Here is a 12,141-nt window from a genome sequence, read left to right as displayed (position 1 = left end):
TCACTGAATCATGTTAGGAATCTCAGACAACATTCAAGTCCCACTCCAATGAAAATTGTGCTTTGGTGTTTTTAACAAGTTCTTGTGGCATTTTTCTGATGCTGATCGGAAAAATATGTGATATATGTAAAGAACTTAAGGATTAAGATTGTGTTTTGTAAGTAATTTTATTATTCAAAAAGCTGTGAATCAGAAGCAGACAAAAAATATTGCTACAAAAAGCCTGTAGTAGAGACGTGGAAATTCGCTGGGTGTTCCATGAGCTTCCTGTTCTGCTCCATTCTGATCATCCACCTGCAGACAAACACATCCATGAACGTCTGTGTTTTTCTCGTCTGAGCTGGAATCTGGATCTAAACTACACGGATGGATAGATCTGATATTGCTCACAGTTTTTGTTGCACAAGTGGTTGTTAGGTTGGAAACAGGGGCAGGCTTATTCCATGCCAACGGTCACAACTCAGAGTTGATTTCTAATGAACTCCTGCTGCTTTGCAGCAACTATGTACCGTAATTTCCGGACTACAAGCCGCTACTTTTTTCCTGCGCTTACAGCCTTGCGGCTTATTCAGTGACGCGGCTAATTTATGGATTTAATTGGCGGCCGCCATGTACGCACTTTCGAATTCAGTGAATGGTTCGTATTCTCTATCTAACACCAAGCACAAGGCATTTATATTCAACACACCTCTAAGCAGCCAAACAGCATGGACTTGACTTCAGGTCTTAGACACTTCAGTCATGGTTCAACAAAACGAAACACGCATGCCCGGCCGCATCCCAGAATCCTTTGGGGCCATTAGACCCAACGTGCACGTGATCGCCGCTACAATATGATGAAGCTTTCAAGTTAAAAGCAATCGTTAAAAACAGCGTGAAAAAATCCACCATCACCATCGGGTTTGGAAAAGCCGGTTTGCTGCGTGACGGAGAGAACAGCGCATGGAGTGAATTTACACTCCATTTACGGTTTCTAAGGAAACAGTAAAAGCGGAATTTTGCTTTGAAAAACTCACAGCCTCCGTGTGAGCTGGAGACTGTGTGTCGTGTGAGCTGCGGGGCCGATGGCGGTCTGAAGGCTCCCACACGTAACAACGCACCCGCCCCTCATACACAAAACGTACAGTATAAAGTCCGATTGCTTTGCACAGAAACGATTTGCTCGGTCCACCGGCGCAAAGGGGACGAAGCGCTCCTCCTTGAAGCCGCCCTGGCCAGAGGTGTCGGAGTAGATAGGAAGGGGAGACAAGGAGCGCGCGGGGCGGGAGCGGAGCGCAGAGGCTTCTGAATTCTGACGCACGCGCCGCACTGAGGCGCGCGTATCGCGCTGAGGCGCGCGCTTTTCAGTCGCCGCTGCTGTATTTTACAAGTGTGTTTTCTAACCAGTCCTGTTACTCCCATAACGCTGCTGCGACACAAGCGGAAGGAGAGCTTTACCCGTTCACCCCTCCTTGCACTGCTGCTACTTGCTAATTCTTAAACACGTACAACAGAATGGCGAGCCGGGCGTTGGCCCCGCCTTTAGCCCCTAAGACTCATGGGAAATGGGGAATCGCGGATGTAAATTTCCTCATTATAACTGAGGGATGTAATGTTGATTATATGGTTACTGTTTGTAATTTTATGTTAGATACCTAGATTGTCAATAAGTAAAAAAAAAATGAAATAAAAACACCATAACTGAGGAACTAGTGAACAGAATAGAGGTCCATGCTGTTTGACAGATGTCGATACACTCAAATTCATGACCCAGAGGCAAAACTGGCACCACCCACAATGTGCTAATAAATTGCACTCACTCTGGGATGCTGGGCGTGATCTGTCAGGATGACAATATCGGCTAACACATGCGCGGCTTGTACTCTGACGCGGCATGTGTATGTATAAAAGCAGACAAACACGTGAATATGGGTGAGTGCGGCTTGTAATCGGGTGCGCTTTGTAGTCCGGAATTTACGGTAATTGGAAACGACAACAATTTTTAGATTCTGGCTGAGTAAGCCATAATGGCCTTTGAGGTGACGGACATGATCCATTTGGTCGATGTTCTCGTCACCACATCACCAGTCCGGTTTGTTCTTCCAACTGACTTTATCCACAAACGTTACAGAGAAAAACAATGGGAAAGTATGAAATATTGACCTGTATGAACTGTTAATTAATTGTCTTTATGAGTCAATCCTGACGACAATATCAAGCAGCAAATGAGCTTGACCGCAAAGCTAATTTTTATAGCTTTAAAATGACTATAGCAATGTTTTTCAACTAGTGCGCCGTGGGAAATCACCCTCATAAACTGATCTAAAAACATTTTCCATCCCAAGGATTTCAGCTCTGTGTTCATCCAAACAGACCCTGATAAAACACTGAGTAGTTAGGAATATGAAAGATCATAAAATACTTTCTTCTTTGTGTTTATTTGATTCTATTAAAGGCATTTTAATAAGAATGACGGTACCGCGATTTAGCCGCAGCTTCAGCTGTTTTCGGAAAAGTCCCGCCCCTTTAACTGTCTCCACCAATCATTCTTGGAGGCCTAATCACGTGTCATCAGTCTGACCAATCAGAAGTGGTTAAAGTCTTCACTTGTTCTGATTCTGCTCATAAAGTCTCTCAGTTCCAACAAAAATAGCAGCTAAAGCTCGTCTTTAGCGAAAAGTCACCGCTGTTACTGGCAGCTTCACTTTCCAATGCCTAGTTCAACTCACATATGTAAATATATTTTGTTAATTGACACTTTTCAGTCTTTTACAAACCCATTAAAACAAACAGTAAATAGTAGAACAGACAGGTTTCTGTGCTCGCCTTGGAATTTTTACTCCCTGTAGAAACAATAGTGTTTAGTTCAATTCCTCTTACAGATGAATACTAAATCCTGACATTGTGCCATGAAATGAATAAAACCTTTGAATTGTATTTAACAGGAACATTTGTTTTGTGTGCACTATTTTAATGTGGAGGCATTTAGCCAATAATGATAAGTCACAGAAATCTATTTTTATTTTTAAAGTTCAATTAAAGCAATGAATTTTCAAGCATTTGAGTTTTTTGAGCGACTTTTGTAACTAAACAATAAAAGGAGAACAAATCCTTTTCTCTTAACCAATAAGTGCATGTTCATGGGAGTAAAGAACAAAACATCCATCCATCCATGCATCCATGCATCCATGGTGCACAGACTTCCCTCTCCCAGCCACCTCCTCCGGTTCACCCAGCTGTGGCACAACAACACAGGCCTTGAAGATTGTACAGTTATTGACAGAAAAACAGTTTGGGGGAAATCATGTGTTAAAATAATAGTTTCCCTTCCAAACAGGTAAGAAAGTGAGAATAAAACACACACTGCTGCTGGAAATGCTTTTGACGCCAAACATTACACTCAGCAGCACAAACTGGCAGTGAGGAGAGTCTGGTGTGGAGAGTTTCGTGGTGAAAGTGAAGCTACAGCATCATTAAGCAACAGCGGAGCAGGAGCAACAGAAATGAAGTCGTGTCATTCTGTATGCTCATCCAACAATGCAGTGATGGATAGGGCTGTGGATCGTTACTTAGGCTGTGTACTCGGATACTCATTACAGCCCTAGTGAGCGATCAACTACTAGCTAAAACTTCTCTGTCCCAACCTCTCCATCAGATATCTTCTTTGATAGAGATGACTTATCAGTATTTCTTCTATGTTGTAGCAGCAACAAAACGTTTTGCTTTTTTTATTTTTACATTATTCTGTAAAACAAACAAACTTTCTCTAACCCACCGGTATCAAACTCCCGACCTCGAAGGCTCGTTTCCAACATGACTTCCAACAAACCCGCCATTGTAGCTTCTTTTTGGTAGAACACACCTGATCTAGGTAAATGGTAGCAAGCAGAGCAGAGGATGCAAACCCTGTAGGCCTGGAGTTTTCTAAAATAGAAAACCATGATGGTTTTAGTAGCTTAACTGGAAATGGAGAGGTAAAAGGGTGCTGGGACTCACACCTTGTAAGATGGGAGAGATGGTGAAGGTATCTGTAGTTGAGAGAATAACTGTTAATGTTAGAAAGTGCAGCTGTAATGATAATAATCTCTTACTGCCTTTTCTCCGGAAGGTTGCTTGGACGAACCGAAGGAGCTGCAGCAAAAGCAGAGAATGTAATCTGGAAATGGTGGGCGGCAATCCCGGTGGAGGGGGAATTCAATAACCTAATCCACGAGGGCAAAGCCTCGGTCAAGGTCAGGGGCAGAAAAAGATCAATAATGTAAACTCGGTTTAGGAGGAGAAAAGGCTGGAAAAAGCAGGAAACTGGTACAAATTTGGCAGCTTGAACAGAAAGAGCTAATAAATAAATGAATGCTGGCGAAACACTTGAGCTTGATTGCAGAGGAAGAGACAAAAAGAGAGGAGAATAAAAAGGTAAAGTAAGGTCTATGAAGTGGAGGAACATGAAGGCTCCAATAGAGGACTGGAAGTATGTAGGATAAAAGTAGTTTACATGCTTTCTGTAGGTACAATATGTTGTATGTCTGTGTCTCATGCTGCAATCCCACAACTGTTGATGATCTTCTGAAGTAACAAACTTGTTCACAGATGTACAGTTTTAATTAAAAAAAAAAAAAGAGATTACTTCCAAACCATAAGCTATTTGTTACAAGGCCATAGTCATTTCCCGCACACATCTTTGGTGTTATGGCTGGTAGCTGGAGGAAACCCAGATGCAAGCAGATACAGATGTTTTACTACAACAATAATCACTGTAGGTGTCGGAAAACCAATTAACTAGCAAGACCAGATGATCTGAAGTAAAAAGCCAAAAAAGGTGGAGAAGAATATTAAAAAAAAACTGCAGACACCAAGGGTCCAGAAGCTACTGAAATACTAAATGGGTTAAATGCAGGTGACTGTTACAGCTCAGTGGAAATCCATCCAAGAGATGCCAAAGCAAACGTATGACGAAAGAAACTAGAGAACAATCATGACTGAATTATACGGAAATCAACATCAAGACAGGAACCAAGTCATTTGGTCCAGAAAAGGGTAATTTTCCTGTGTTTTACTGATCTGATGCAACATTTAGTTTTTGCCTAACCATTAATGATTTCACTTTTATTTTTTTACTTTTATTTTCTGAAATGTTTGACACACTTAGCAAAGTTAGTTATGACAGATTATAAAGGAAAATACTACGTTTTTTAGTTTGTTTTAAAGAGAATTGTTTTGAAAAGTAAATATAGATAAGAAAGAAACATGCGTCTTGTCATGACATTGATTAAAAAAAAAAAAGTAATTGGAGAAGTTACAAAGCCGAAAACATTTGTGTAATTTCAAATGTAGAATCAAGTTAAACAGAGATGGTCATCCGTGTCTTGATTAGTTTTTCATGTTTTTCCAAGAAGTTAATGTACTGTATATAAATTTGGTTACAATGCAACCAACATCCAAAATGTACAGCATTTTACGGCAATCATTTTTTACATACATTTTATTTTAGATTTTGTTTTTATGCCTTTTGTCTCAGAAGGACATTTTGGGGACATGTGAGGTGAGGGTCGTGGGCGTGTTTTGTGCCGGCACATCTCTGACGGTCAAACTGTAAAATGCTGCAGCTGATTTGGGTTCAGCTTTACGGAGAGTCATCTGTGACCCAGTTGTGTTTTTACTTTTCCCTTTTCAGATGGTTTGATGGCTGAGTGGACCCATCTGCAGGTCTGCCAGGATCAGCTGCTGAGTGCTGTCAGTTCCTCTGCCTGGTTCTGAGGGGTGGAAGAAAGTTGGATTATTGTTTGTGTCTCTAAAGAGGAATTCATGCTACAGACTTGGTAAATTAGTGAGGTTCAGTTCTGCAACGCTTTCAATGTTGTCCTTATTGAGCACACCAGGGAAGTGAAGATTATGAAGATTATACGTCCATCAAAAAAGTAACACGGCTGCATTATCAGCAAAAGAAAGAGTTTCTGCTTGGAGAAAAAGAACGGACAAAGTAAATGCAAGAGTTTCTATCTCATTTCTATTTTCATTGTGACGCATGTATATATATGAATTATCCAACTCAAATAAATTAATTCAATTGGTAACAACTCAATATTTTTTCACAACTCAAATTTACATATTTATCTAACTAAATGTCATTTTACTCCAATTCAATTAAATGTTTTTCCATCTTAATTTATTGTACTTCTTGAACTCTCATATGTCTAAGTTTGAGCCTGCAGATATTCTCATTTTTATAACAATAAAATGAATGAAACAAAATGGATTCACATTATGAAACGTTATGACATTTATTATTTCTCCAACTTTGACATTACACCATTTCGCACTATGGGTGCTAAATAATCTCATCCTCTTCCTCCCTCCCATGGTCCAGAAAGAATTAAACATAACTGGACAAAATAACTCGGCTAAACACAGTAAAACAGCTATAAAACTAAACACATTTGGTCAAAACCCCACACTTAAACCCAAATCCGTCCAGACAGGCAAAGGTAATGGTATCCCACAATCCCTTGCGGTGCCGATCTTACAGCAGCACCAAAGTTACACCTACTTAATTGAATTAATTTGAATTAAAGTAAAATAAATGTCTGATAAATTTGTGTTTTTTTAAGCTGACCTAACTAAAAAAAAAAAGATTTATCTTAATAGCGACTCGTTGCATTTCGGGCAGACACTCTGCAGAATTACAGGTTACTCCCCTAGGGCGGGTCAGTCAATTAACTCACCTGCTTAGCGTCCTATTTAAGTCAGGTGTACAATTGTTCATTCTCTCTTACCTTCAGCGCTCATTATTTGCCCCTCCCTCCTCCCCGGCTTCCACCTGTGGGCTCCGTTACCGGGGTTTTTGTTACCCGAAAGTGTAAGGAAAAAGAATTATCTCAAGGAATTGAACGGAGCCTTATGCCAAACCGAAGTTGTGAATCTAATTGTGAATGCCAACCAAAAGATGTGAAAATCTAAAGATGTTGTGAAATAAATATTCTTCTGCAAGAGTTGTCTGACTGAAACTAAATCAAATAATTAAGTTAGATTAATTTAAAAAGTTTATTTTTCCAACATCCATATGTGGTCTTATCGCCCTCTCATGGTGGAAAAATTATTATCTGAGCTTGTTCATCCACTAAATCATCTTCAAATGGACACGCCATGCTGCTTCACATCTCTGAAAACAAACTAACCTTCAACTAAACCTGCTCCAGATCAGGTTATGTTCAGAGCATGAGTTGCTATGGCAACTTGACATACCCTGAAACATACCTCTGTTTTTGGAACCGAAAGCTGAGGTTATCCACTTCCTTAGCCTCAAATTTACCGTGGGAGCTAGCATAACCTGATTTCTGGAAGACCCCCCTGGTTCAGATCATTGCAGGGTCTGCAGCAGCCTGATAATGGTCGTCATCAGAAACAGGTCTGTTTGAGAAAGGTAGGATTGAAAAAAATGCAGGTCAGTGTTCTCTTAGGACTAGGGCATTATGGAAAGAAATTAGACTCAGTCGGATTTGTGCGTGCGTAATTCTTGATTTGTGCGTAAATTAGGATTTGTGTATGCATATTCTTGCTTTGTGCGTGCGTAAATTAGGATTTGTGCATAAATTTGGATTTGTGCGTGATTTGTTACTCACATAATACGTTTTGTGTAGAAGTTACAAAAATATAAAATGAAAAAAATACAAAATGCAATTTACGTATGCACAAATAAAGATTACAACATCTTGAAACTACTTACACACACACATCTTTAAAAAACACACACGAATCCCTTGTTACGCACACACGAAGCCAAAGTTACGCACGGCTCTACCCTGAGACTGTTTTCACGTCTCACAAATTTGTCCGTAAGTGCTGCGTTTAAATACCAGTGGAATGCTCGGTCATTAGAATTTTCCTATCAGCCTTCCCTTCTAAACGTATCCAGACAATGACTCAATCAATACATGAAGACAGTAGATGTTAGGGTTGAACATAGAGGCTTTTTACTTCGGGGCGCTGACCACTGAGATGGGCCGCCATTCTTCCCGTGACTCTCTCAGTGTGACTGCCTTTGATTTTTCCGGAAGAAAAAAAACAGTGCCCCCTACTGGTCGTTCCTATTACGCATTTTGTATCAATTCGGTGTCTCGGAGAATAGTATACTTTTAATATATTTATTAGCGTTTAAAAGTGAACGTCATATTCTCAGATAATAATTTTTATTATCCTTTAAAGTTTTTTAAGCCCTGCTACACCCACTGAAGGAAATACGTTTAGAAGGGAAGGCTGATAGGAAAATTCTAATGACCGAGCATTCCACTGGTATTTAAACGCAGCACTTACGGATACGTTTGTGAGACGTGAAAACAGTCTCACGGTAGATCCGTGCGTAATTTTGGCTTCGTGTGTGCGTAACAAGGAATTCGTGCTAGTTTTTTAAAGATGTGTGCGTGTAAGTAGTTTCAAGCTGTTGTAATCTTAATTTGCCCATACGTAAATTGCATTTTGTATTTTTTTCATTTTATATTTTTGTAACTTCTACACAAAACGTATTATGTGAGTAACAAATCACGCACAAATCCAAATTTATGCACAAATCCTAATTTACGCATAAATCAAGAATTATGCACGCACAAATCCGACTGAGTCTAATTTCTCTCCATAGGGCATGAAACTGCGCTAATCGTTTGTCATATTAAAACCATTGAATTAAAAATCCACAAGCAGAAATGATATAATGCGTGCAATTTGTGTTTGTTTTACAATCTGGCATTGAAACTTGTATTCAGATTATCTGAAATGCAGCTGTATCTGAATTGCTTTCTTTTTTTTTGTTTTTTTTTGCAGACTGCTGTGGCTCCTCCCTTTTTTGGTTCTGCCAATTCCAACTGGAGAAGCACACAGCTGCTCTCATTTGTGCTATTATTTTCTTTTTTGTTTTTTTAAAGTGAAAACTTTTGTTTTTTATGTTATTTTAAACATAAAGTCTGACCTGTCTAATTATTTTTGTGGTACCTTCCACAACTTTAAGATTATTGTCTTTGTACATCCTCCTGCTCAAATTCTACCGAGGTAAGTCCCTCCAGATCTTAATACCACGACTTGTTTGTGACTAAGGCATTAGATTTAAGGCATTGAAGGATCCACATTTCTGCTCTCTCAGGCAGATTACTACCCCTCATCTTAGGGCGTTCCCTTGTGCGGAATCAGTTGGTTTAGTCTTCAGTCACATGCACCCATACAGAGTGCGTTTGTCCCGTAAGGGTGGTTTGTCCAGACATATGGAGGAGGAGCTACATATTAAAGGGAACACAGGTGCGTCTTGCAGTTTCCTTGAGATTTGCACGGCCAACTCAAGTGATATCATGAAAATGGAACGTACCATTATCGTGCTTGTGGTAAAATGCAATGCCTGCATCTCACCTACTTCACACTTACTTTACCCATGGGTGTTGCATAGACCCCTTGAACTTGACGTCACAGCGACTGAACCTGAAGAGATTGTGGGAGTCAAACAGAGAGCGTCATAGCTGCAGATGTTTGTCATGTCCATTCAAATGTCTCCGTCCATGTTGTTGGTAAGAGAAAAGGACTGTGGGTGTGTCACTACGGTGGCCGAGAGGTGCAAGACACGCTTACATTTAAGATACAGCGACAGCAAATCGCAGTACAAATGAACAAATACTGAACACACAACAGCAAATCATGAAACACAACAGCAAATCACGAAACACAACAGCAAATCATGAAACACAACAGCAAATCATGAAACACAACAGCAAATCATGAAACACAACAGCAAATCATGAAACACAACATCAAATACTGAAACACAACAGCAAATACTGAAACACAACAGCAAATCATGAAACTACAGTGGCCGGGAGGTGCAAGACACATTTATATTTAGGATACAACCAACAATAAATCCCAAACTAATAAATCACGAAGCTCTAATAACAATCTCGGAACAAATGAACAAATTCTGAAAAACAACAAGGAAAGCGGGGAAACGGCGTCTAACAGAAAGGGAGCGTCCTGAATCCCGGAAATGACGTAATATAAAACTTTGTGTATTATTTTTTACATTTCCTTATTACTGTTTTCTTTATGTGGACATTTTCAATGCATGAAACAGTCCAAAAGCATTTCTTCAATTGTATTTCTACAATAAAAATTACAGCAATGTTTAACAAGGTAAAGTTTTTGCTTCACTTAAGGTATTAAGGGTATTCCCTCTCCGTTAAGACCACTCTAGCAAGAATGCTTCAGGACTGTTTCATGTATTTAAAATGTCCACATAAAGAAAACAGTAATTAATAACATTAAAAAAAAATACACAATTAGTTTTATATTACGTCCATTTCTGTTAGAAGCCGTGTCTCCGCATTCATTGTTGTGTTTCTGCTTTTGGTCATTTGTAACGGGGTTATTTTTTTGTAACTCGATATTTGTTTCAGGACTCTGTAATTTTCATGATTTGCTGTTGTGTTTTTAGTATTTGCTGTTGTGCTTCAGTATTTGCTGTTGTGTCTCAGTATTTGCTGTTGTGTTTCAGCATTTGCTGTTGTGTTTCGTGATTTGCTGTTGTGTTTCGTGATTTGCTGTTGTGTTTCGTGATTTGCTGTTGTGTTTCGTGATTTGCTGTTGCGTTTCAGTATTTGCTGTTGTGTTTCGTGATTTGCTGTTGTGTTTTGTGATTTGCTGTTGTGTTTCAGTATTTGCTGTTGTGTTTCGTGATTTGCTGTTGTGTTTCGTGATTTGCTGTTGTGTCTCAGTATTTGCTGTTGTGTTTTTAGTATTTGCTGTTGTGCTTCAGTATTTGCTGTTGTGTCTCAGTATTTGCTGTTGTGTTTCAGCATTTGCTGTTGTGTTTCGTGATTTGCTGTTGTGTTTCGTGATTTGCTGTTGTGTTTCGTGATTTGCTGTTGTGTTTCGTGATTTGCTGTTGTGTTTCGTGATTTGCTGTTGTGTTTTGCTGTTGTGTTTCAGTATTTGCTGTTGTGTTTCGTGATTTGCTGTTGTGTTTCGTGATTTGCTGTTGTGTTTCAGTATTTGCTGTTGTGTCTCAGTATTTGCTGTTGTGTTTCAGTATTTGCTGTTGTGTTTCGTGATTTGCTGTTGTGTTTCAGTATTTGCTGTTGTGTTTCAGTATTTGCTGTTGTGTTTCGTGATTTGTTCATTTGTACTGGGATTTGCTGTTGCTGTATCTTAAAGGTAAGCGTGTCTTGCACCTCTCGGCCACCGTATGTCACAGATGAGAGCCAAACTCTACCCTCCGCACCAACACACACAACGCAGAGTAGCCGTAAAGGAAGAGGTCCTTCATGCTCCCCAGCCCCCCCCCACCTGACAGAATGGACCAGCCATATTTTTTCCTGGACCCAGCAGAGCGGGACATGCAGCTTCTGGAGGCCTACTACTTAGAAGCAGAGCGGACCAGGGCATACTGGGATTTTGACCAGGCCCAGTTCTCCGCTTTTGCCATGAAGGGGAGCCATCTTCCCATGAGGGGAGGTCGTCGTCGTCACCGCCCCTTTCATAGTCCCGTTCCTGTTCTGGAGGTGGTCCGGGACACACCACAGTCTGATCCAGTGGTGGTCCTGGATGCACCCCAACCCATCCCTGCTCCCAGGAGGGTGCCGGCTGCACCCCGACCCGTCCCTGCTCCCAGGAGGGTGCCTGATGCACCCCGACCTGCCCCTGCTCCCAGGAGGGTGCAGGATGCATCCAGACCCGTCCCTGCTTCCTGGGGGGTGCCGGACGTACTCTGGCCCGACCCCTCGGTCGACTCCATGCCTGACCCCTTGGAGCTCGACGACTGGCCTGAGCCGCCTGAGCTCGACGACTGGCCTGACCCGGCAGCCGACTGCTGGCAGAACCCTGACTTTGCAATGCCTGACCATGACTCCATGCCTGACCCCTCAGTCGACTGCTGGCAGAACCCTTACTTAGCCAAGCTCGCCCCAGACTTTATGCCTGACCCGCCTCGTCTGCCACGCCGGACAGCGCGGCCTCCCAACCGTCCTCCGGACCCGCCACGCCGGACAGCTAGGCTTCCTGGCCGTCCTCCGGATCTACTTCGTCTGCCTCGCCTGACTACGCGGCCTCCTGGCCGTCCTCCAGACTCATCGTCTTCCAGACCTCGGTGCGGTTCCGTGAGGGGGGGGGGCTACTGTCATGGTTTGGGTTGCTTTG

General features: G+C 41.4%; 1 protein-coding gene across 1 annotated transcript in view; it reads right to left on the bottom strand.

Annotated features, from left to right (window-relative positions):
* The window catches only part of LOC144987874 (uncharacterized), a 230,354-nt gene that overhangs the window by 183,651 nt on the left and 34,562 nt on the right, over positions 1–12,141 (bottom strand). The gene's annotated exons all lie outside the window — the stretch shown is intronic.

The sequence above is a fragment of the Oryzias latipes genome, chromosome 19, assembly GCF_053564925.1.
Source record: "Oryzias latipes strain Hd-rR chromosome 19, Olatipes_Hd-rR_3.1".
In the NCBI taxonomy this organism is placed as follows: domain Eukaryota; kingdom Metazoa; phylum Chordata; class Actinopteri; order Beloniformes; family Adrianichthyidae; genus Oryzias; species Oryzias latipes.
The sequence above is the reverse complement of the archived record's forward strand: the minus strand, read 5'-3'. Positions and strand labels throughout refer to the sequence as shown.